Here is a 25934-nt window from a genome sequence, read left to right on the forward strand (position 1 = left end):
TATTCTTTATTTTTTTTTATTTTTTTTACTGTTCTTCAGTCTCTTTTTAAATCAAACATTGAATAAATATTTTTTTTTCAAATTCTTTATTTTTTAGTAAATCAAGCACACCCTTAATAAAAATATATCTAGCATTTAGTGTTGCGTGGTAGGATTTTGAATCACAATATATTATTATCAATCAATGCCCATTTGTACTAAATCTATAGGTACCAAAATCAATTGCACGAGGATTTACTTTCAAATTCTAGGAAAGTATTGAAATCAGACAAATTATCATAAATTTAAGTTTAATTGTTAATTTTTATTCTGAAAATTAAGTAAAATTAATTTTGAATTAATTTTTGTTTCAACTATATTAATGATACATAAATCATAAATGTATTATTCCATTTAATTTTAGAAATATATTAATTTAAATTTAATTTGTAACCGAACCAAACAATTACGAAATACCAAATAATGACATATGTAATTCGAAGATTCAGAAACAAGATTTTTAGCACGTGAACTTCAAACTTGATTTTAGATTCTTAAATTTATTATTATGGGTTATTATAAATTCTTTTAATTTCTCTCTTTCTTTTCTGTATCACTTTCATCGATTTTTATCTCTTTTAATCAATGCTATGTATACACTCCAAATTTAGTGTCAAAATTAGTGTTTTTTTTTCCTAACTTAGGTACTCGATCCCCTATCTCTGTCACATAATTGATTCACTAATTAATAAATATGATTAGCATCCTATAGCACTCATGCTAGCTATATAATTCATCCTATGTAGCATTATTCCATCCTCAGTAGAGAACAACTGAACTAAACATCATGTTGACATTTTATTATGCCATCACTTTGACGTTTTGTGCATTCTTTGCACTGCTGAAATGGAACAAAATAAGGTACTCAAGGAAAGGAACGCCTCCGGGATCATTGGGTTGGCCTTTTGTTGGGGAGACTCTAAAATTTCTCACTCAATGACCTTATTTCATGAAAGGAAGCAGATCAAGGTACCCTACACAACCTTGACTTTCATATATTTTGTTGGGAATTATATTTTGTTTTATTTCTGTGATTTGAATAGCCTTTTGCTCTCTGATATGTGTTTTTTTTTTCCTTTTAGTTAATTCTCTTATTTTCTTTTTTCTATTTTATTTTCTAATTTTTTATTCATTTTATTCCTAATGTTACTTTTCCAATTCCTAAAAAATTACAAATGTTTCATATATATATATATATATATATATATATATATATATATATATATAAGTTTCTCTTACATAAAATAAAATATTTTTATTTTAATCTTTGTTATTTAGAAAACACCATGCTTGTTTTTTAACTTTTATTAATCATGTCACCGCTTAACTAGCTATGACAGAGATTAAAATTAAGTAAAAACAATTATATAGATGGAAACATTTTTCAAAAAGACCAAAAGGAAAATAATATAGAAACTAGAAGTTGTTTAAGGTTTTTTTTTTAAATATAAATGTTAGGATTTTAAGTATCACGGTTAAAAGAAAAATTATAAATGTTCGCCCATTTTGAGGTGGATTAATGTGGAGGAAGGAGAAAGATAGAAAAAAGAAAGAAGAAAAAAAAATAAAGAGAGAAAATGATAGAATAAATTTGTGATATGGCAACAAATATAAAGAGAAATAAGAAAAAAATATATGATAAAGACGAGTTTAAGAGAATGTGATGTATATTTATATATAATTACTCATGTAATTAAAAAGTGTTGTCTTATTATTTTTTTTCTTCGATGATTATTCTTACATCATTAAAATATCTTCATAAAAATTATTGATTCTTCTTTAAAAAAATTTATTGGTTTAAAGTTTATGTTTTAAAAATAAGTTGTGGACGCATTATTAAGTGTTAATGTGAAAAATGGTGAAAGAATTTTAAGCCAGCCGAAATTAAATTCATGTTGTTAATTAGTTCCCCCACCCTCTTTAAACGTGAGGTAATATAACTTAAATCTTTTTTTTAAAAAAGAAATATAACTTAAAGTTTTGTTTTAATTAATACCAAAAAGAAGTTGTTAATAAATACATGCATTTTGGCCCAAATACAATTATCGTTATACTAAAAGCGTAGGTTACTCTGCCAAAATATTTCACTCGTTCATAATTTAATCACGTGTAAAACAAAATCTACCGTAAAAATCAGCATAAAAAAATATTCCGTAAAAATCATGACTAAATGACTTATGATGATTTCTCTAAAAAAATGACTTATGATTGATTTTATATTTTCTGAGTTAATGAATGATTTGTAATGTAAGATGAATAATAAATTAAAAAGTAAGTATATTTAATATCTTATTCTTTTTTTTTTGACAGAATTATTTAATATCTTATTCTTATTAACTACAAAAGTATCTAATTATATCTTAATTTAATAATCGATAAAATTGATTATGCAAATATATAATTAGGGTAATGTGGTGGAATTCTCAAGTATTGATACGCTTTTTTGGCTTCAACAACAGATTTATTGAGTCAATAGTATTTAAAACTATCGCTTTATTATTCTTTCTTATGATATTGTCATTTCAAATAAAATGAATGTCGAATTTGTTTACGCGAGGATAAGAATGATAATGAGTAGGTGTGAATATGGTCCTATAATGTTTAAAAAAGATAACTGTACTTAATCTTAGATATCCACCCGTAGTAATTATAATTCTCATTTCTGTATGTGCTGGATAGCTATGTATTCATATCTTTGTATATATTCATACCTTCTAACCCACACTTTATTTATATATAAAGTTAATAAATAAATACAAAATATATTAATTAAAAAATTACTATAAATAAATTAAAAATTTACTGTTAAGTAACTCAAACATAATATTAAAAGTATCCAATACTAATTATGATCATGTATATAATAAATAATTATCTAATTCTTCAAGACTAATATAAGTAATTAAATTAGTTAATTTGTCATAAATTTTAATTTTATTTCAATATTATTCATGACATTAAATGATTTAAGAGATGATTATTTTTTAAAAGTAATTTTTTAACTTTGTTGATAGCTCAATAAATGCACTCACTTTCACGGAAAAATGAAAAAAAGAGTGCATGTCATTAATAGACCTCATAGTTAATTATAGGTAAAATAAAAATTTAGCATTAAAACAGTCTTATGTTTCTTATAATTAAGACCAAAAAAATATTATATTTTATTTCTTATATATAGAAGCGGAGATAATATTAAAAAGAAGCAAACATAATAACGATACCTTCAAACTTAAAACATAAATAAACAACATTTAAAAATATAATCAGCTAATATTACAAAAATCATTAAATATGTATAAATCTACATTAGTAATTTAAAGCACCAAACAATACAAAATAGTTAAAATTTGGAAGTTTATCTTAAAAAAATTTATCAATAAAGTCATAAATTTATACATAAAATGTTAGACCAACGATCTCAATAACTTAAGAGGGATAGACTTAAAATGCAAAAGAAGCAACAATCAATTTAATAATGTTTTTAAACATGCAAGACAAAATTGATTGTAACAAAATAAATGAGATAAGGGAAGAGAGAATACAAACACAATTTTTATATTGGTTCGACAAAGTCATTGCCTACATCCAGTACTCAAGCAACCCACTTGAGATTTTTCATTCCCTTTGTAAAAATCTGTTTACAAAGTCTGAACCACATAGGGACAACCCATCCCTTGTGTTCAGGAATCCTTACAACTTAAGAGACTCTCAGTCCCCTAATCAATCTCTTTGAATGAGAAGAAAGAAACAAGAATTCTCTCTTGAAGAGAAGGATATTACAATTGAAGTCCATGGAGAAACTCTTAATGGATTTGCAAGTGTTTGCCTGAGTTTCTTTTGAGAGAGCATTTGGCAATGAAGTTCTCTTGAAATATCTCTCTCATACATTTTGTGTCCCAAGTCACCTATTTATAGGCCTTGGATGACCATTCAAAAATCTCTTGAACAAATTTGACTTTCAGAAGTTATTTTCTGAAGAGTTGTGACTCTTGGGAGTTATTTTCTAAATTTCTGAATTCTTGACTTAGATCAAACTTGAGAAACGCTTATCTTTGGCATCATCAAAATCATGTATACATACATTCACATTTTCCCCCTTTTTAATGATGAAAATCAGGTGATTTATTTTCGACATCATCAAAACAATGCATGATCCACATTCTCCCCCTTTTTTATGATTACGCTCATTATCCAGGCTTGATCTTTTTTACATCATCAAAATTTTCATGATTTACATAAAAGTAAATAATAGTTCAATATTCTTATATAGAATGTGAAATAGATTTAATATAACTATGTTGAATTAGGATTCTTTATTAGCGGTAATATAGTCATAAACTTAGGAAAATATAATTATTTTTTATGGAAAAGTATATTTATAATATAAATTATTTACTTAAACATAACATATTTTAATTGTATTTATATATAAAATATCTAACATATATGTGCGGGACGAGGTAAGTACTATAGTACTCGTACTCACACCCATCCCCACAAAAAGTGCGGATAAATATCTGATCTCATCCTCAACTCTAGTAAGTGGGTAATTACCCTTCATACCTATTAATACTTTATTAAATATTCGTACAATTTAAGTTCATTTTTTCATTCTTAAATCACAAAACACATTAATAATCTTTTGACTTTGGTCATTTTTTTTATTCATATATAATGAACTATTAAAGTAAAAAAAAATGAACAAGCCTACTCATAAAAAAAAAAAACTGAACAAGCTTAATTAATGTATATTTATTAAAAATAAAAATATTTTGAATATTAAGTGAATTTAACATATTAATTTTAGAAATAAGTTATATATAAAAATTAGAATAGCTATATTGAATATCATTTTTAGAAATTATTATTTTTTCTAAAAAGGAAAAAATATAAATATTTTGAATATTTTTTTGGAAGGAACATTTTGAATATTAATTAAATTTAATTAGAAATCATTTATACATAAAAAATAAAATTTCCAAAAAATGATCTTATTTAATACAGCTATTCTATTTTTTATGTATAAAATTAACATGCTAAATTTAATTAGTATTCAATATATATATATATATATATATTTTCTTTTTAATAAATGTACATTAAAGCTTGTTGACTTTTGCTGACATTAATAGTTCACTATTTATACTCCTGATGTAAACAAATTCAGCATTAATTTTTTTTTAAGAATTATTCTTAATAATATCATTTAATTTATTATGAATTTCCTTCAATGAAAGCATTTTCAAAAAATTTTGTTGACCACTTATCTCATGCAATTGATTCTTTTCTTTTTTTCTTTTTAAATTAAATTTTAATATTTTAAAATAAAATTATTAATAAATAAAAATAATTCTGTGTCATAATATAAATTATTTATGATAAATCTAATATATAATTTATATTAAAAATATTTATTTATTACAAATTTAATTATAATATTTTTATATTAAAAAATATTTATCTTTATAAATTTTAGTTGTATAAAATAAATATTATACCACACATTACACAAACTCAAATGTTAATAATATTTTTTTATCTTTATATTTGGTTACCACAAATAAATCTCAAGTGCCCTTCACCTTTTTCATTTACTTGTTATATTGATTAATAAATAAAAAACATCAATTATTTTTTAGAGTTTAATAAATTTGTACCGCCAGTATAAGAAATTTATATTGTCAATATATTAGAAATCAAGTTTGGTGTGAGTTTTAGTATCATTATTATAAAATCAATAACAGTCACTTGTAATTATTAGATAATAGTATATTTTTTTTTACAGCATCAATCCATATACCTTTTTCTCATGTTTTTAATATTGTCAAGATTAAATATAATTATTTTTCATTAAATATTTTTAAAATATTTCTAAGAAATTACTCTATTCGATATCATCTCTTGATTAAAATCGACCAACTCTTCTCTGAATTTACGTGCATCTCATTCAATTCGCTAGGGGGTTTGAATCCTTGATTTTAGTGATTCGGCACAAAATTTGGGTTGTTGCTTCCTGCAGCCTTTCCAAAATGTTTTTTATTTTTTATTTATTTTACCTTTCAAATTGGTCATTCTAGAAACCAAAAAGGAGGTACATTTCACATTGACCATTCTAGAAACTAAAAAAAGATGCAGAAAGCAAATTTTAGGTGCAGGAAGCAATAACCCAAAATTTGATGATAAATGGGCTTGGTGGGCTATCTTTTGGGGGAATTGCTAGCGCGCCATTTGTTTTGTTGGTATTAACTCCCATGTTGTCCTTCCAGTTTACGGATTCAAAAAAAAAGTATGTTTTACAAATTAATGGCCATGCAGGAAGTAAACCTATGATTTTTGCATTATTAACATGTCACTCTAATCAACTGAGTTAATAAGTTAATTATATTATAAAATAATTAATGTCGTTATATATAACACTAAAACTTTTAATGTATATTTAATGCACATGTAAATTTATATAATAAATTTTTGACAATTAATTTTAATATAATAATTAATTTGTTTACATATATAAATTGTAAATAAAAATTATAGGTTTAATAAAAAATTATATATGTAAAAAAATACATTACTAACATAAATCTACTAATGTATTTTTTGACCTTATTATAATTAATTTTGATCTAATAATGTATTTTTTATATATATAAATTTTAAAAAAAAATCATAGGTTTTATTTACAATTCATATATGTAAGCAAATTAATTATTAGATCAAAATTAATTGTTACAAAATTTACTATGTAAATTTACATGTGCTAATTACTCGAAAGTCATAGGTTCGATTGGACAATTCATAAGTCTTATACGAATTGGGCCGATCTGTAATTGGCTTATGAATTGTGAATTCGTAAATCAATTACAGAAGGATAATATGAGAATTACATATGTTATGCTGAGTGTACCAACAAAACAAATGGTGCGTGTAGCAATTCCCATCTTTTGGGGTACATGAAAATCATGTAGGCCCAGCCCACAACCACTTTCAACAAAATTGGACTCGAGAAAATATTAGGAGTGTTGCTAGGTGCACCCAGCATTCTTTAAAAATGGCAAAAATGCCCCTGCTAATTTCTCCCCTTACGGATCAAGTTGATCCGTAAGTCTTAAAAATCAACTTACGGATCAACTTGATCCGTAAGTCTTAAAAATCAACTTACGAATCAACTTGATCCATAAGGAGTATTTTTATCTTTTCGTGGTTAGTGCTAGACATGGCAAGAAAATCCGTACCCGTGGGTACCCGCACGAACCCGTCTCGACTTTGACGGGTAATATCCGAGTTGACCAGGTATGGGTTCGGGTTCGGGTTTTCCCCGATAACCAAAAGTCGGGTACGGGTACGGGTATGGGATTCCTGTATCCACCCCGACCCCGACCCTGAAAATAACATAAATAAAAATAAATAAATAGGGTCCGCACATTAAAAAAGCTTTTTAGAGAGAAAAGCTAATTAGCTAAAACTTCATTATATCACCAAACAACATCCTACCTCCTACCCCCAACCCTAACCCTAATTTCAGACCTTGAATCTTTCTCTTCTTCTTTCTTCAAGTAATCAGGTATGGCTTCCTTCCTCTTTTTCTTTTAATGGTTTTCTTTACATTTCACGCGAACAAGCCGGAAGGAAATCGGTGATCTTGCGCTGTTATGCTCTCTGTCTGATCAGTACATTGGTTTTATTTTATGTTCCTTGCTTTGGATTGAATGTGGATTTTCATTAGTGGTCTCTTGGATATAGGAGGATTTCCCCTAAGAGCTGAACACGACGTTGTGCTTTGTGTAGTTGCCCAACCACATCACCACAGGTTTTCCATCTAAAGCTTTTTCTTCTTAAAATGTTTGCTTTTATGCTTTTTGTGGTCTGGTATATATTTATCTCGTTGAATGCTTTTTCAGTCTGTTTTTGTTTTATATGAAAGGTGATGTTTGTGAAAAATTTGCATAAGTAAAATACTAATTATTTAAATTAACAGAAAGTAATTAGGGGCGAGAGTAATATTTGAGGGACAAAGTAATTACCACAGACTTTGTAATTAGGGGCGAGAGTAATATTTGAGGGACAAAGTAATTACCAAACTTTGTAGTAGTTGTACCTGGCATTCATTTGGTCCCTTGCTGCAAGTATAGGTAATAGGAGTCTAACTAGTCAATAGAATCATGCATGACAACCAATAATATGGAAGCAGGGCCAAGTGGAGGCATCCGTGCAGCATCAATCACTATTGGCTCATTGAAAACATATGACTTCAAATCCTCAGTGGATGTTGTTTGCACATAACCAAAATCCTGCACAAAAGAACTTTAGTATAAACATATCAAACAGAAAATGCTGTAGTTAGAACCACAAAAAAAATGAACAAGCTGTAATTTGGTTTGCAGAAGCTATAATTACGTTAACCAAGTAACCAATTAAGTTTCAGTTTTCTCTTCAAATCAAATAAAAAATTAAAAAATAACCCATACAACATGGTTAGATTAAACATGCAGAGCATTTGTACAAATTGCAAAGTTTCCCTGCTTCTCATTCACGAGACTTTTATTTTTTAATGATCATGTGACTTTGAAAAGCTTTTAACATATGTTATGGATTAATTCTGACGATGGTAGCTGGGTTATAGAGTGGAGTTAGTGTCGATGGATGAAGATTGGCGTTTCCTAATTCCTTCTACGTTTCTTATACTCTTATTTGTTTCATGATGATGATATTGATGGTTGTGATTTCACTTTTTGCATTGTTTTATTAACTGTAACAGCAATGGAACAAAGAAAATTTGAAATAAGGTATTTCAAATTCGAGCCAGAGGCTGGGCTTGAGTTTTTACTTTTTGAATTGGTGATTGGGGATTGAGTGTTGTTGTTCCATTGATCAATTAGGGAATAGGGATAGTAGATGGTTATTATGGATTATACTAATTCGTGCATGATCCACTTGTTTATACTGATGCTGTGTGATGTCTAATTAGCTTCTGGTCACTATAAGTTGCCAGTTCCTTTCTATAGGACATTATGAGCCTTCTAGGAGCTAATACTTATTGGTGCCCATTTCCATGCCAACATGTATTTCGGTCAGTTGCAAATCCTGATCAGAACCCACCTTCCCTTTTTGCTTCTTTGCACAGTCTAATCCATAATATTATTACCCACATATGTTACTATTATTAATACTCTTTTGTATGAAACGCCTCTGTCAATCTTCCCGTATTAGCCCAAATGGGAAGAATACTTCCACTTAATTTATAGGGTGGTTACATTTACCTTTGCATGCTGCTCTAATCTTTGACTTCGTTTCAAACTGTTGACCAAATATAGTTAGTTTCATAACTGTTGAAATAGGAGAAAACAAAGGGTAAAAATAAAATTTGTGTAGTGTAATTAGCCCATCAGCAAGGATGATGTACTTTCTTAAAATGAACAGCATCACATAACAACTAAAATATACATACCAAAGCCCAAAGAAAAATAAGATTTTACAGCAAAAGGATGAAATTGGGCCTGATGGTTGCTGCTGCTGCTGCATTTGTGTAGTGTAATTAGCCAATCAGCAAGGATGATGTACTTTCTTAAAATGAACAGCATCACATAACAATTAAAATATACATACCAAAGCCCAAAGAAAAATAAGATTTTACAGCAAAAGGATGAAATTGGGCTTGTTTGGTTTGAGAAAAAAAAATTGTTTCCATTTACTCTTTTCACAAATAATTACAAAGGTGCTACAATTTTTCACTTCATTTTCGATTTTAAAGATTTATACAAGTGATAAAGAGAACATGTTTGCATTCTTTCCCTTCCTGTACTAATATTTGAAAATAGAAAACAGTGTAAAAAACAATGTATATTTTTTGTAATTACCTATAAAATCAAGAGAAAAATATTATTAAACCAAACAGACCCTTAAATGAAGGAAGCCTGCCTTTTCACCTCACACCCTCACAAGTAAAAAGACATTTAAAAAAGAGAAAATATTCCACTTTAAAAACTGAATAAGAAGTAAATTTGAAGTCTTGATTTTGAAAACTAAGTAAATTTGGGCTCATGTTCTGGCTCAACAACATGCAGTAAGCATCCAAGATAAAACAGAATAATGTTGACATAATATGGTTACAACAGGCAAAATGTCATAATTTTGAAATTTCTGTTTTTACAAAACCTATTGAAGTAAAACATACCGTTTTTGAGAAAGAAGTGGATCCAAATCCCAGCTGAAGCATACATGAAGCATATCCTACGATAACAACACCAACAACTGTAAGTATATCTGCAGGAAAACCCACAAAATGAACTAAAATCAGAAGTTGATTAGCCAATAGAGAAATTAGATTTATTTCTTGTCACATTTTTACTGCTATATAGGGTTTTGAAGTATTATTCTCTACACTAGTTGCCATGGATTACTATTTTATTCATGTTTGTTAATCTGTATTGTATTAATTGCTTTGTTTTTAAAATAATAGCTTGTTGTTGAAGTCCATGGCAGAAAATATGCAAATTGAAGAACCTAGTTCACACCAACCAACTTCACAATCTTCAGACCATCCTACTCCGCTATCTTCACACCAACCAACTCCAGTAGAAAGTTCTACCGGTACAGTTGAAGGTCCTAATAATGAACCTATGCAACAACCACCTAGCATGGAGGTGGATGACCATGGTGTATCATCAACAAAAACTGGAGGAGGGAGGCTCAAAAGTATTGTGTGGAACCATTTTGGTAAGATTAAAACTGTTGATGGGCAAGACAAGGCCCAATGTAAATACTGCAAAAAGCTTCTCGGGGGAGCATCAAAGAATGGAACAAAGCATTTGCATGCCCATATGGAGAAATGAATTCAGAAAAGGTTACATGACAAAGGAAAGGGACAAACATTTCTTATTCCTAAGGTTGCACAAGGTAGACAAGAATTGACTGCTGGAGGTTATAATGAAGAAAATGCAAGGAAGGATCTTGCATGTGCTATTATCATGCATGAATATCCACTTTCAATAGTGAATCATGTTGGGTTTAGAAGATTTTTAGCTACACTCCAACCACAATTTCAATGTCCTTCACGAAACACTATAAAGAAAGAAATATTTAATGTTTATGACTTTGAAAAATCAATTGTTATGAAGCTGTTGGATACAAATGAAGGAAGGGTGGCAATTACATCAGATATGTGGACTGCAAGCAACCAAAAGAAAGGGTATTTGGCTGTCACAGCTCATTACATTGATAGCTCATGGACTTTGCAAAGTCGCATTTTGAGGTACTAGCAACATCCTTAATTTTATAGCTTCCCAATATATTGTGTTGGATATTTTTTTTATAATTTTTTGTGTTAGATATTTTTGTGTTGATATATTGTGTTAGATCTTTTTCTGTGATAGTGTGATTAAGCTATTTTTGTGCTGATATACTAGGTTCATTTATGTTCCTTTACCTCACACAAGTGAAAGACTTTGCAATGCACTAGTTGAGTGTTTGCTGGATTGGAACATTGATACAAAATTGTCCACTATCACTTTGGATAATTGTAGTACAAATGATTGCATGATTGAAAAAATTAAGAATAAGTTGCAATTAGGCACTTTAATTAAGGAAGGAGCGTTTCTTCACATGCGTTGTTGTGCACATATCTTAAATTTGATAGAAAAAGATGGTTTAGGAGTTGTGAAGGATGGAGTGGAAAAAATTCGAGATAGTGTAGCATATTGGATTGCAACACCTAAAAGGCTGGAAAAATTTCAAGATACTGCTAAACAATTGTGAATCCCTTGCACCAAAAAGTTGAGTTTAGATTGTCCAACTAGATGGAATTCAACTTACAAGATGCTTGATGTTGCAATATCATATAAGGATGTGTTTTCCCGATTAAAACAGCGTGAAACTCAATACTCTTGTTTTCCAAGTGATTCACAATGACAATTTGCAAAGGAAGTGTTTAAGAGGTTGGCCATATTTAATGATATTACAAAAATGATTTCTGGTACAAAATATCCAACTGCCAACATTTATTTTCCTCAAATTTGTGAGATCAAGATGGCTTTATCTGAATGGGTCAATTCCCCTAATGAAGTGATTCAAAATATGGCAGAAAAGATGTTACAAAAATTTGATTCTTATTGGAGTGTTATTCATGTGATCATGGGAGTTGCTACTATTTTAGATCCAAGATACAAAATGGAGTTGCTTGAGTTTTACTTTGAATCAATTTATCCCATTGATTTTTTTTTCACAAGTTAATAGGATCCGAAACTTGTGTTATGATTTGGTTTCGGAATATCAAGCCAAAAAGCATCAAGATTCTACTAGTTATTTTGAATCACAAGATGTGGTTAGTGATGGAAAGAGTAAATTGTGTGATTATGATAGATACATTGAAAGAAAGAAAAAGGCAAGAACCTCAACTATGAAAACAGAGTTAGATCATTACTTAGAGGAGGAAGTTTTACTAAGAAGTTCAGATTTTGATATCTTAATGTGGTGGAAATTGAATAAGTTAAAGTATCCAACACTACAAGCAATTGCAAGGGATGTGTTAGCTATTCCGATCTCCACTGTAGCTTCTGAATCGGCATTTAGTATTGGAGGTCAGATATTAACTCCTCATCGTAGCCGACTTCATTATACTACTTTAAAAGCTTTGATGTGTTCTAAAAGTTGGTTATGGAATTCAGAGAATGCAGGTAAAATTCTGAATGCTTATGTGATACTTTATGAATTGCTTATATTTTTAAAACTTATAATTTGTTATTTATTATTCTATAATTATTATTTATAGGTTCTAGATCAATTGAAGAATCAACTTTTACTGATGAGATTGAATCCGATGATGAAGGTATATTCACTTTTAGTTGTTCTATTTTTTTTTAATATCATTATACATATCTAATTTTTCAATTTTTTTTAAAATATAGGTGGATCTTTGGTCAGTAACATTACTCAATGTTTGCAAGATTAGTAGACATTATTGTTGATCGGTAAAGTAATAACTATACTTATTTACTAATGTGATGTGTGATTTTAAGATTTGAAACATCTAAAATATGATGTTTGATTTTATAAATACCAGGTTGAGCGCTGAAGAAGAAATGTTGATGACATCTTTGGTGAAGTTGGTGGTTATTTTGATGATGGACATTGTTTTCATTTTCTATTTATTTCTAATTTGGTGTAATTTGAACTAATGAACATTTGAATTATGTTGTTTCATATTTGACGTATTTTATTTACCTTAAAAAATTATGGAATCATGCTAGACAAATGTGTTAGTCTTTATTTTATTTATTAGTAGTTAATTTTATTTTAGAATTTTTACATAATTTAATATTCATTTCTTAACGAATTTTGTAGTCACATATGTTATAATAAATTTAATGATATATAAGTAGTTGAAAATAAATGTTTAACAATCAATTTATTTTTTTAAAATCAAATTTTTAATATTTTTAAATTTTTTTTAATTGTATTCGGGTACGGGTCGGGGTCGGGGATACCCGATACCCGACGGGTACGGGATGGGATAAAATTATTAAACCCGTCGGGTATTGGGTACGGGTATGGGGACAGGTCGGGGAGTCGGGGTCGAAGATTGGGGAAACAATACCCGTCCCCGCCTCGCCCCATTGCCATGTCTAGTTAGTGCTGGGTGCACCTAGCAGCACTAAAATATTAGTGGCTATTTGGTTTGCCCATCTTGAAAACAATGCTGAAAATATGTTTGGTTAAAATTTTGGAAATGATTTCATTGAAAATATTTTTTGAAAACACAAAATTCATATTTTCGGCATTTTCACTAAAACAGGAATGATTCCACTGAAAATGTGGTGGCATTGTACGTAGCTATATGAAGCTTCCTTCCTTCCCATATGCATCTTGTTCAGCGGTTTAGATGTGCTGCACTGCTCACTTACTCAAATTTGTTTCCCGTAACCACCTTAATATATATTCTCACATTTCCTTTCAGTTGTTCTATCCCTAGTTTTCACTTATTCCACCCCCTAGTTAGCTCAATTTTTTTTGTAAATTGTGGGAGACAACAAATAATAATGTAATGTGAAAATAATTTTTTAAATATTTTTCTAATATTTTTATTATTTCTATTTATTATATGAAATAATATAACGATTTTAATAATTATTATAAAGGAAATATATTATAATTTTTATTTGAAAATACATATCAGATTTATACTAAAATCATTTCATAAGCTTTTATTGAAAATAGTTAAACCAAACACATTTTTAATATTTTTATTTTTTGAAAACAGGAAATAAGAAATTAAATAAAACATATTTTTTAAACTTTAAAAATATGAAAATGAATTTTGTTTTCAAAAAATAAAAACAAGAAATGAAAATAAAAAATGTTTTCTCAAACCAAACAACCCCTTGAGTAACAAAATCTGTGCAGTTCAAAAAAATCAATCCACGAAAATATTATTAACAAGTATTTTGATAGCAAGCTACTTTCTATCTACCGGAAATAACCTAAAGACTACTATTAAGATATGAAGAGACTATAGAGAATAAGATAAAATTGAGATATTTCATTCAATAATAATAGGTAAAGATGAGTATATTATATGGTCCTATGTGATGTCAATCAATGGATAATAATTATTCAAATGTCAACATCATACTATTTTAACAAGCAAATTATAAATTACATATTTTATTCCATCCTATATAATTTTTCAACCATTTTATTTTGGGTCTAGAGTCCATCCTATCATATTTGGACTTTTAATTTGGAGCACTACTTTTATTAGGTTACGCTAACTTTTTGAAATCAAATTGTTTTGCCGAAGTCTCTTGAAGAACATAACTCAGATACTTTTTTTTTTCGATCTTTTCCATTTGACAAATCTAATTAAAATTGTATTCGAAGATCACAAGGACAAAAAAAATGTCTTTTGTGATAATGCGTGTGTTATGCTAAGAAGAAACAAAGAGGCAAAAGATAATCATTTCTACACATGTTTCTAATTTTCATTATCGAGATCAAATATTTTATTTGCTGTCCTATAATGCTTTTATTTGTGTCCATGTAGTTCATGTAATAATTTTGCGTATGTCTCTTTAATTTGCAGATATGGAAATCTCTTCAAAACTCACGCATTAGGGTCCCCTATTGTTGTTAGCTAGCATGGATCCTGATGTCAACAGATACATACTCATGTCATGAATGAAGCAAAGGGAATAGTTCCTGGCTACCCCGAATCCATGAGGAAGATACTAGGGACTAACATTGCTGAGGTTCATGGTGCCATGCATAAACGAATTAGAGGGTCACTATTATCTCTCATTGGTCCAATTGCAGTAAAGGATCGTCTTTTGCCAGAAGTTGATGAGTTCATGAGATCACCTTGACAATTGGCATGGGCTGGTAAAATAATTGTCTTCAAGAAAAAACTGTTGAGGGAAGTATATCAATCATATAATACAAGTGTTGAGTTGATTAAACCCTTCAAAAGTACATTAGTCCAAGGATAAATGCATATTGAATTCTTTCTATTTTAAATAGTATCAATCGAATGGTGAATGAGACTTAAAAGCAAATTCTGAAAGAGATTTTTTATTTTAAATGAGATACATGTTAAACTTTTTTTCCGACATATGTGATGTTTTTGTTTTAAACTAATAACAAATAATTTTTTTTTAGTAAACCTAAAACTTGAACTTTAGTAGTCTTATTATTCTTAGCTCGACCCTGATTTTAAATCATGTTAATCCATCAAAGGAACAATCAAAAGTTTAAAAGCATGAAACACTCACCATGTGTACATTCTTATTTTGATTTATTTTTCCTTTCAGATGGCATTCTTTATTTCAATGAAAGCTGTGGTAGAAAATGAGTCACTCTTTCCTCCAGTTCTTTAAAGCCACAATTGATAACATGGCATTAGGAACAATATTCTTGCCAATTAAAATTCCAAGAACTCAATATTATCGAGGACTTAATATGGTATGTATGCTTAGAATACTTATTGTCAATTTAGGTTTTCAGAAATGGTTCACCACCTCAACTATGGCTTCAACATCAATGTTTTCAGAATCTCTACCACTGCATTATTGCAATTGCATTAGTCACATTTATTCGCAAATTTTCAAATATCAAATGTTTTAAAAGAAAAAACAATTCAACTATGACAACAATTTAAATCTTATTTTTACTCTTTCTTGCGTTGCATTTGAAGTCACTACTAAAAAAAAGGTCTTCTACATCGGTTCTAATGAGTTTTCTACATCGGTTACGACGCGTGGTGGTAACACAATGTCATTGAATATCGACATCAGTTGGAGAACCGTCTTTGAAGGACGACCTTTCTACATCGGTTGTGTAGCTCAACCGATGTAGAATGTGAGCTTTCTACATCAGTTTTAAAACTGAAATCGATGTTGAATGATAGGGTTTTTACATCGGTTATCAGTCAACCGATGTAGAATGGGTAATAATGGCAAGGTTTCTACATCGATTATAAGTTAACCGATGTAGAATTTGAAAGATTTCTACATCGTTTATTACTGAACCGATGTAGAATGGGTAGAAATGGCAAGGTTTCTACATCGGTTATAAGTCAACCGATGTAGAATTTGAAGGGTTTCTACATCGTTTATCACTCAACCGATGTAGAATAATGAAAAAACTGGAAACTCTATTACTATTAACTATGTGTATACATAATACAGTCTTTATAATCCTTTTAGGCAATTAAACAGTGTTAAAGAATGCTCAGAAAACAAATTATAGGTACTTTCTTCTGTTTCTTGAGATCATCGGTATTTTCCTGCGTATGAAAGAACATTTAAATGAAGTCCAACATCTTGATTTAAAGAACTATAATATAGGTACTATTTTCCAAATTTGTCTTTTAAACATGTTGAGATAAAGCAATGTCAAACTATCCAGTAAATCAAGAATTAAATGTCAGGCAGGTAAAGCAAAATCATTTAGGCCTATTTGCATAAGTTTTTTGATAGAGAGGAAAATAAGAAGAAAAAATGAAATAAACTTCTCCCATAAGCTAATTTTAGATTGTAGGAGAAGACAAATGCCAGCCAGTGTCCTAAGGATATTATTGGTTAAGGAACTAAAAATAGAAATATTTTTATTGGGAGGCATAAAATTACAATACCCATGATATTTTTTGCACTCTCCTATGATTCTTCATAATAAATACTTTCTCTTTTTAATTTCTTAACCAATGCCCTTAGCAATATTCATAGGAGAAAAAACTTATTTAAACTTCTTATTTCCATCCCCTGTAAGTTCTTAAAGAAGAATTTATCCAAACAAGAACCTAGGTCCTCTTTGGACTTAAGAAACACTTGTGAAAAAAAAAAGATAAAATGAATTGATGGTCTCTAATAAATCAAAATTAGCTTATGTATCCGTTAAAATCAGGTTTAGGAGAAGCTAAATGGGATATCCTTCTTTCTATAAGTTAGCATATGCATAACCTAATTTTTAACTTATAGGAAATTTATTCATTTTATCCTTTTATTTTCTTCTCTTTTAAGTAGCTAATGAGAAGTTTATCCAAACAAGGTTTTAATATGAGATATTTTCTTGTGTTGGTGGAACTCAAAAAGTATCAATATTATTACATGCATTAAAAAGAAAAAACAGTTCTAGAGAGAATTACCATTTCATCAAACAATTCATTCAGGAGTTCAAAATTGACTTTAGATTTGAGACCCTACAAATTCTACAAGCAAACAAGTATTGTCAGTAATTTATTAACAATTTCAAAAGATCTTATGTGAATAATTAAAATGAATCTAAAAAATTTGACCAACAAAGCTGCACACACATAAATAAACCCTAAATCACAAAAAATCTGAGATCATCTTTATCTAAAAAGATGTCAACAAAGAAGCCTTAAACCTGAATTCTCAAGGATTTGAAATTAGAGTTCCAAATGATAGTTCTATCGCCCAAATGGACCCTAGGGAGCAACAGTTCACTTTTGAGTTCCTTTTCTACTCGTCTGTTCTGGACAGTTACAAACCACCCACCTAACAGTGGATTGGGCTGAACCGTGCTGATCAAACATACCATCAGCTCTAACAGGCCAAGTCACCCAAGCACCCACCCAGCAACAATCCAGCCAATCACGCATCAACATCCCCTATCAACTAGGAAAATATCCATTAAAAGAGAACAAACTCCAGAAAAATTTAATAATCAGATCCTACTAGAAAATACAAAAACAAATATTCTCTTAATAATTACAAATGTATCATAACCTAGTAATTTTTGGATTAACCTAATCCCTTGATCCTGGGGTTTTACAAAGGAATCCCATGGGATTTTTAGACTATGTATACACACACAAGCATGACTGATTCAAAGATGAGTTATGCATAATGCATTGAAAATTTTCCTCTAGCCAACAAAAGATTTTCCCTTTGGCACGGAACAGAAGTGGAAGAAAGCTTTAGCAACCCCCAATAACATAGGAAGTAGAAGTAAGGAGATGACAGATGACGGACCAATAAAAAGAAAAGGGAGGAAGAAAAATAAGGAACATGACTCATGACTTATTGGAGCATGTATGCTTACGAACATTTCCTTCCTTCCTAAAGCAGGTCCCAAAAATTGCAGACTCAATCGAACAAGTTTAAGTCAAACTCTCAAGCAACAACTATCCGAAGAGTTTAAGCTAGTGCAGTGCTATTGTGTCAGGAACAATTTATACCTTAGATTCCCCCTCACGTGTAAAATCTTTAGGCTTGAAGCCAGGAAACCTCTAACCTATTGGCCATAAGCACTTCGATATACCATGTCGAGGACCAACTCTTCTAAAATCTTATGCTACTAGGTACTAGCCAAAAAATGGTCTATAACTATAAATCAAACATGAACACCATAACCTCTAACATGAACACCTCTAACCTTTCTGGATTTTGCCACAACTTCAGTAGAAGATGCAGCAAGCTCTCTTGCCGCTAGTATATCCTCCGAACAGTTTTCAAATTTTGCCTCAAAAGCTTTCTTGTTAGCTGCTGCAGCTGCTTCCTTGGCTGCCTGCTCCTGAAAAGAAAAGGAAGATTGACTGAGATCCGTGCATATTAACCTCCCAAATAAGCCTAAAATTAAACAGAAAACCACGAACAAACAAAAGTACAAGCACCCAATTTTTAATCTAATATTAATATTATTCTCTTTTATTTATTTATTAATTTTTATATGTGTAAAATAACATAAAAAATATTTATTTTAGAATAAAAAGATTACCTCCTAATTGATATTTGAGTCTACAGGTTTTCCTTTGCTTTGAATTGGACATCATTCCTTCCCTTTATATTATATTTAAATTAAATAAATAAGACTCATAATTTGTCTTGTAAGAAGGAGGGAAGAAATAAGGGAATAAAAAAAAAAAGATAAGCACATTGCATAGTTCCGTAATTTAATCAATTTAATATGCTTAAGGGAATGCAGTTTTATTTTGCATTTAATATTGTAATTTATTGTGCCACAATTCATTCATACCATTTATTTCTAAGTTGCACACTTATATATACAATTTTATATTCTTTTTCAAAAAGGAGGCTCATAATGTCTTGCAAAGGAAAGAATGGAGGGAATGAGAAAGAATAAGGAAATATAGCACCAAAAAAAGGAATAAGTGAATAAAAAAAGACAAAACACGTACTTACAATTTATGTTCTATAATTTAATCAACTAACTTGATTTAAAGGAATATAATTCAATACTTTTATTATGAAGGATCATATAAGCTCAATGTATATTAAATGTAGACGTAGAAATAAATTTTCTCACGATAAGTTTTAACATAATAATTAAGGTCTTACTCAAATCTTATATTTATCATTATCTTAACCAAATATAATTTATGAAATAGAACTTTGTTACAATAATTTAGTTATAAAGGGTAGGAGTGGCAAAATAGATCAACTTAACTTTATTCCTCATTTCAAAAGACTGCACATAACGTCAATATATAGACTAAACTACATCAATGTTAAAATCTCCTAAAAAAAGAAACTAGGAGTTTAAAAAATGCATACAACCAAGCAGAATATACAGGACATTTTACAAATATACAATGTATTGGGCTACAAGAATATCTAAAGAAAATGTATGTCTCTTGTTGAATAAATACCCTTTTTTTATTAGACATTTGGCCAAAAGCCTCTGCAGCAGATTGAGCTGGCCTTGTATTTTTTGCCTCATAAGCTCGTTTCTGTCTCATTTCCTGCAATAGTGTATTTAACAAATAAAAAAATTATACGCTTGAAGTCTTGCAGTAGTTTATGCAGCATTAATGATACTATGTAAACAAAAAAAACAGTGCATAACTATTGGATCCACTCTACGAAAGCACAGCCATTGAAAAGTATATTGAGGAGTATAATCAATTTGAAAATAAAGCAGTTAAAAAAAATTCTGTCAATCACAAATATATTTTTCAGTGGTAATTAGCACTTTCTACTTGCACTGGCCATGAAGTCCCAATTTTTTATTTCATAGCAACTAATTCCAAACTAATGCCCATGTTAATTTCAGTGGTAATTAGCACTTTCTACTTTCAGAAAGTACCTTTTTGGATTTTGCCACAGCTTCAGTAGAAGATGCAGCAAGCTCTCTTGCCGCTAGTATATCCTCCGAACAGTTTTCAAATTTTGCCTCAAAAGCTTTCTTGCTAGCTGCTGCAGCTGTTTCCTTGGCTGCCTGCTCCTGAAAAAAAAGGAAGATTGAGTGAGATCCGTGCAGATTAACCTCCCAAATAAGCCTAAAATTAAACAGAAAACCAGGAACAAACAAAAGTACAAGCACCCAGTTCTGAATTTGAACTTCTAATCACGATAGATAGTGGAAAAAAAAAACTTAACAGACAACTTGATCTAGCACTATTAAAAAGAAAATAGTAGATAAAGTTATCTGTACACCAAGATACTCCCTATTTGCTGTTTCCCACAGTATCTTCTTGATATGCTTCCCCTCCTCATCATGAATGTACAAATCAACTTCTTCATCATCAATATCAGATAAAGTTTCTGATTCATCATGAACGTACTAAATGTATTAAGAGATTAAACTCATTAGGATAGGTTAGTGTTAGTGGTGAAGGTTTAGACAGTTTGCATGTAATTCTAAGTTCAAACTTATAGCTATCATTATATGTTCGTTAGCATGTTATTTAATTGAGTCAAATAAGAATTATTTAATTGAATCAAATTCGTTAACATGTTTGATTTTGGCAGGTAATGATTCTCTCCAAAACTGATAAGCTACATATATGTCAATAGAAGAAATGGAAAACAGAAAAGGACAAGTTAGATAGATATATATTGTCTATTTCCTGTCCCCAAATCTGCAACTGGCAAAAGTTTGAGATTAGCAAACCAGAAAGAATGGCAGAAATCAGCAAAACAAACTATCGATACCATTTAAAAAATACAGATATTTTAATTTAGTATTTAAAAATAATTTCCATCAAGGATAATGGCAGATAATTAAAGACTACAAAGTTCTTGTGGCAATAAGCTATTATTAGATTCCTAGATACAGTCATGTAACAAAACTATAAAGCACCAGACAACATTGCTTTGGATCTACCTATTCAAGCAACAGGTTGAATCATTAGCAGTAGTCATGCTTATAATCATCAGTCAAAGCCAATTATTGTGACATCTAAATATACAGGACTTCAGCCCATATACTATCTCCAAACAAAGAGTTCCATAATTTTCCTATAATTATCAAATGAAAGCATAGACAAAGTGTTGAACACCTATTTCTATAGCCATTAACATATTGATCCATATGTTGCAATAAAGGAGCACCAAGTTAAAAACTACCCAATTTATATTTTAGAACTCCCCCTCACCCTCACCAAAACACCCACACACACACCAAAGAAAAAAAAAAGAAAAATATAGTTCATTGAATAAAAGGTACTTCGAGAGACATAGCAAAAAATAGAACCTCAGCAGCCAGGGAATTCTCCAACAACTGAGCTTTTTGAAGACTCATATTATCAGTAGCAGCAGCAATGTAGAATCTTGGATTTAACCTACCTTTCTGTAACACTGCCAGTAGATTAAGCATCTCAGCAATATGACCACCTACAGCAGATAAAACTATAAATTTGTGGAATTCTCATGAAATGTTTTGATATGGATGGAAAAGAAGGAAAAGAAAGTGCAAACCTGATCCTAAAATAATAAGGGTACTAAATGGTTTTGAAGCCCTTTTGCTCAAGGGCTTGCTGCTACAGTATAAGACATAAAGGAGACGAACCAAAATCAAGGAGACAACAAAAACAACACTTGAAAAGACAACAATTGAAGATATGCTAGAGAAGCTGCAGCCATTGCTTTTATCCATCAGAGGTAGCTTCAAGATATCAGTCAGAGCTACAATTACATCTTCACTTCAGAATTCAGGAGAAAATAAATGTTGTAGATAATATTAGTTTCATAAGCATCTATTTATACTTACAAGTAAATAACTACATATATGGAAAAGAGAGACGCATTGCTAGAACAGACACTGCATACAAGACTAGATTTTGCATATACAAGTGTACTAGACTAGACAAAGGGCAGAAACAGAAATACAATTAAGTGTACATACACAAACACCACTGTTCTCCGTCTTCATCGCGGTGTCGTGTCTTTCTCATGAAGAGCATACGCAGCAGAATAAGAAAAGGTGGAAGCATAGCTGGAGGTAATAGGAATTGCCAACATCGAAATTGGCAGAAGCAAAACGAAGAAGAAGAAGAACAAAAAGAAGTGAAGATGAAGCACGTTACATGTATGGTATGATGGCGTCAGCGATGACGGCTAAGGAACCCTATAGGAGGAAGAGAGGAGGGCACCAGCGATGACGGCGAAACCCTAGAAGCGGAGTCAAAGAATGAGAGGGAAGTTGAAAAGTGAGAACGCGAGAGGCTGGAGGGAGAAAATGAAATATTAAAAAATGTAAAGTCATATTCTAAGGCGGTTTTTATAAAAACCGTCTTAGAATTACGGTCTTTTAAAGGCGTTTTTTCCAAAAACCGTAGTAGAGGTGTTGCATTTATTTACCAAAATGCCATTATGTTCTTTTTAAGCCGGTTTTTCATCAACCGACGTAAAATCTCACTTTTCTAGTAGTGAGTTTACATAGAAGCACTTTTGTTGATTACATGCTAGGGAAAAGTGGTTACTGTTAGAGATAGGAAGAGCAACATGAGCAAAAGTTTGAAGATGTTTTGTCTTTTACATGTCCAACTCCCTTGAGTGACATTTATATTGATTGTTATATTGAATGTTACATCTTAGTTTATATCATATCTTTTGTGCATCATGCATCCTCACGAACCTTATCATATCGATTACACAAGTTGTTTGAAACTTGCAGAGTTATGTCTCGTATCAGTTTAATCGATTACAACCTTCTTGTAATCGATTACACAGTTGTTTTTGAGACAAGGACTAATTTATTCAAGAGTCTCTGCTTTAATCGATTAGGATGTGATATAACCGATTACTTCTCTTTCTATAAGTGTCTTGGAAGTGAACAAGAACACTTTAATTGATTACTTTGAGTATCTAATCGATTACATTGTTCTTGAGTTGTTTTCAGATGTTTGGAAGAAAATTTTAATCAATTAAAAAGATAATCTAATTGATTACTTCATTGAATTAATCGATTATCTTGTAGACTTAATCAATTACAGACTGTTATAACTATTTTCTTTATAAATAATCAGCTTGTATTCTCTTTTAAACAATCTAACATATCAGAAATAACACAATAAGTCTCTGAATAAGCTAAGATCACATGTTGTTATTAGTTAAAGAAAGAAGAGAATAAAAGTACTTGGAAAAAGTAACTCACACCTTCAAATCTTTTGATTGTGAAGATCTTTTGTGATAGTTGTGTCACTTTATTGAGTTCAAGAAGATAAAGAAAGAAGAGAATAAAAGTACTTGAAAAAAGTAACTCACACCTTCAAATCTTTTGATTGTGAAGATCTTTTGTGATAGTTGTGTCACTTTATTGACTTCAAGAAGATAAAGAAAGAAGAGAATAAAAGTACTTGGAAAAAGTAACTCACCTTCAAATCTTTTGATTGTGAAGATCTTTTGTGATAAGTGAGTTATGTCACTTTCTTGAGTTCAAGAAGATAAAGAAAGAAGAGAATAAAAGTACTTGGAAATAGTAACTCACACCTTCAAATGTTTTGATTGTGAAGATCTTTTGTGATAAGTGAGTTGTGTCACTTTTTTGAGTTCAAGAAGAACACCTCTTTAGTTAAGTAAGGTTTTGCAGAAAGGATTTATCAGGTTGTGTCTATCTTTACTCTTGGTTTTCGTGTATGGTTTTATACATCTTTTTGTTTGTGCATGAATCGCTTAGGGCATGCTAGAATAGGTATTTCCAGTTTGGACTAAGAGTAGGATTCTCTTAGGCTCTTATTTACAAAGGACCCTAGTGATTGCTTGTAAGGATTCTTTATGCATAGTATCTAATTCTGATTTTGGATTAGATAACTGGATTAGCTTCTCTAGTGATGGAGAGTGAACCAGTATAAAAATGTTGTGTATTTCTTCTCTTGATCTGATCTTTATCTCTCATTCTTGTATTAGTCGAATTTCTAAAAAGGTTCAAGATATATCTTTGTGAAAAGAAAGAACTTTAATGAAGGATCTTGTACAAAGGGTGGATTAATTAAGTATTGATTGAGTTCAATTTTTGAAAAGTTTTGTGATATGATCCATACAAAAGAAGTTTTTGTAACTATGGTTTTAAAAGTTCATTTTGTTTTGAAAATCAATTCACCCCCCTCTTGGTTTGTTGAGTACCATCATCTTTTTTCAGTTACAATGCTAAGAGAGTTCTTAGTTAAGAGAAAAGCTTCTTCGGCTACTCATGATGACATTCTTGATCACCTTATGAGAAATGAGGATGGCAAACACAAACTTGATGATGAATAAATAAGTGAGCAAATAATCACAATCTTGTATTCGAGTTATGAAATGGTATCAACTACTATAATGATGGTTATCAAATACCTATGTGATAACCCAAGTGTTCTTTAGGCAATAAGGGTAAGTTATAGGTTTCTATATGATCATCCTATTTACTATTCAAATTGTGGTTTATGTTTTTAAATGTTTGTTTTTATCTAATTAAAATATTCTATAGGATGAGCATTTTGCAATCCAACAAAAGAAAATGTCTGAGGAACGGATCGGCTGGGATGACTACAAGAATATGAGCCTAACTCGTGCGGTAGACATTTATCTATGTGGACTATAGTTTTAGAATGAAATTAATCTTTACCTTAGAGAATCAATTCATTTCATACCCCTAATTTTCGGAGGCAGAAAAAAAGTGAAAATCTTTTTTTTTTGTGTAGGTGATACTTGAAACCATGAGATTGGTTAGTGTTGTTGCTAGAGTGATGAGGAGGGCCACTAATGATATAGAATCAAATGGTACATTTTCAATTTTCAATCAAATTGATTGGAAAGAACTTAAATTAATAGATTTGTTACTTAAAATTTTCAGTTAGCTAGCATTGACTATACTAATCACTTCTTAGGTTTTATGATTCCCAAGGGATGGAGAGTTTACTTTTACACAAAGGAGACTAACTTTGACCCGTTCCTCTATGAAGAACCTTTTACTTTTAATCCATGGAGATGGCTGGTCAGTTGCTTAATAATAATTACCAAACCTCATTAATTAATTGTTATGTGTATGATGACAACACTTGATATTGAATATAAAATATGATGCAATGTATGTAGGAGAAGAAAGGCTTGAAGTCTCATAATCACAACATGTTGTTTGGAGCAGGAGGCAGGGTGTGTCCTGGAAAGGAATGAGGCATGCTTAAAATCAGCCTTTTCCTTCACTACTTTGTGACTAGATACAGGTAG

General features: G+C 30.3%; 1 long non-coding RNA gene and 1 pseudogene across 1 annotated transcript; both read left to right on the top strand.

The window, feature by feature from the left end:
• The first annotated feature begins 826 nt into the window (after nucleotides 1-826).
• On the top strand, nucleotides 827-25934 carry LOC114391645 (annotated as a pseudogene).
• On the top strand, nucleotides 12661-13207 carry LOC114412262. Its single transcript, XR_003666633.1, has 4 exons — nucleotides 12661-12707; nucleotides 12803-12859; nucleotides 12939-13001; nucleotides 13094-13207. It is a non-coding gene; the product is annotated as an uncharacterized LOC114412262 (long non-coding RNA).

Source organism: Glycine soja, chromosome 1 (assembly GCF_004193775.1).
Source record: "Glycine soja cultivar W05 chromosome 1, ASM419377v2, whole genome shotgun sequence".
Taxonomy (NCBI): domain Eukaryota; kingdom Viridiplantae; phylum Streptophyta; class Magnoliopsida; order Fabales; family Fabaceae; genus Glycine; species Glycine soja.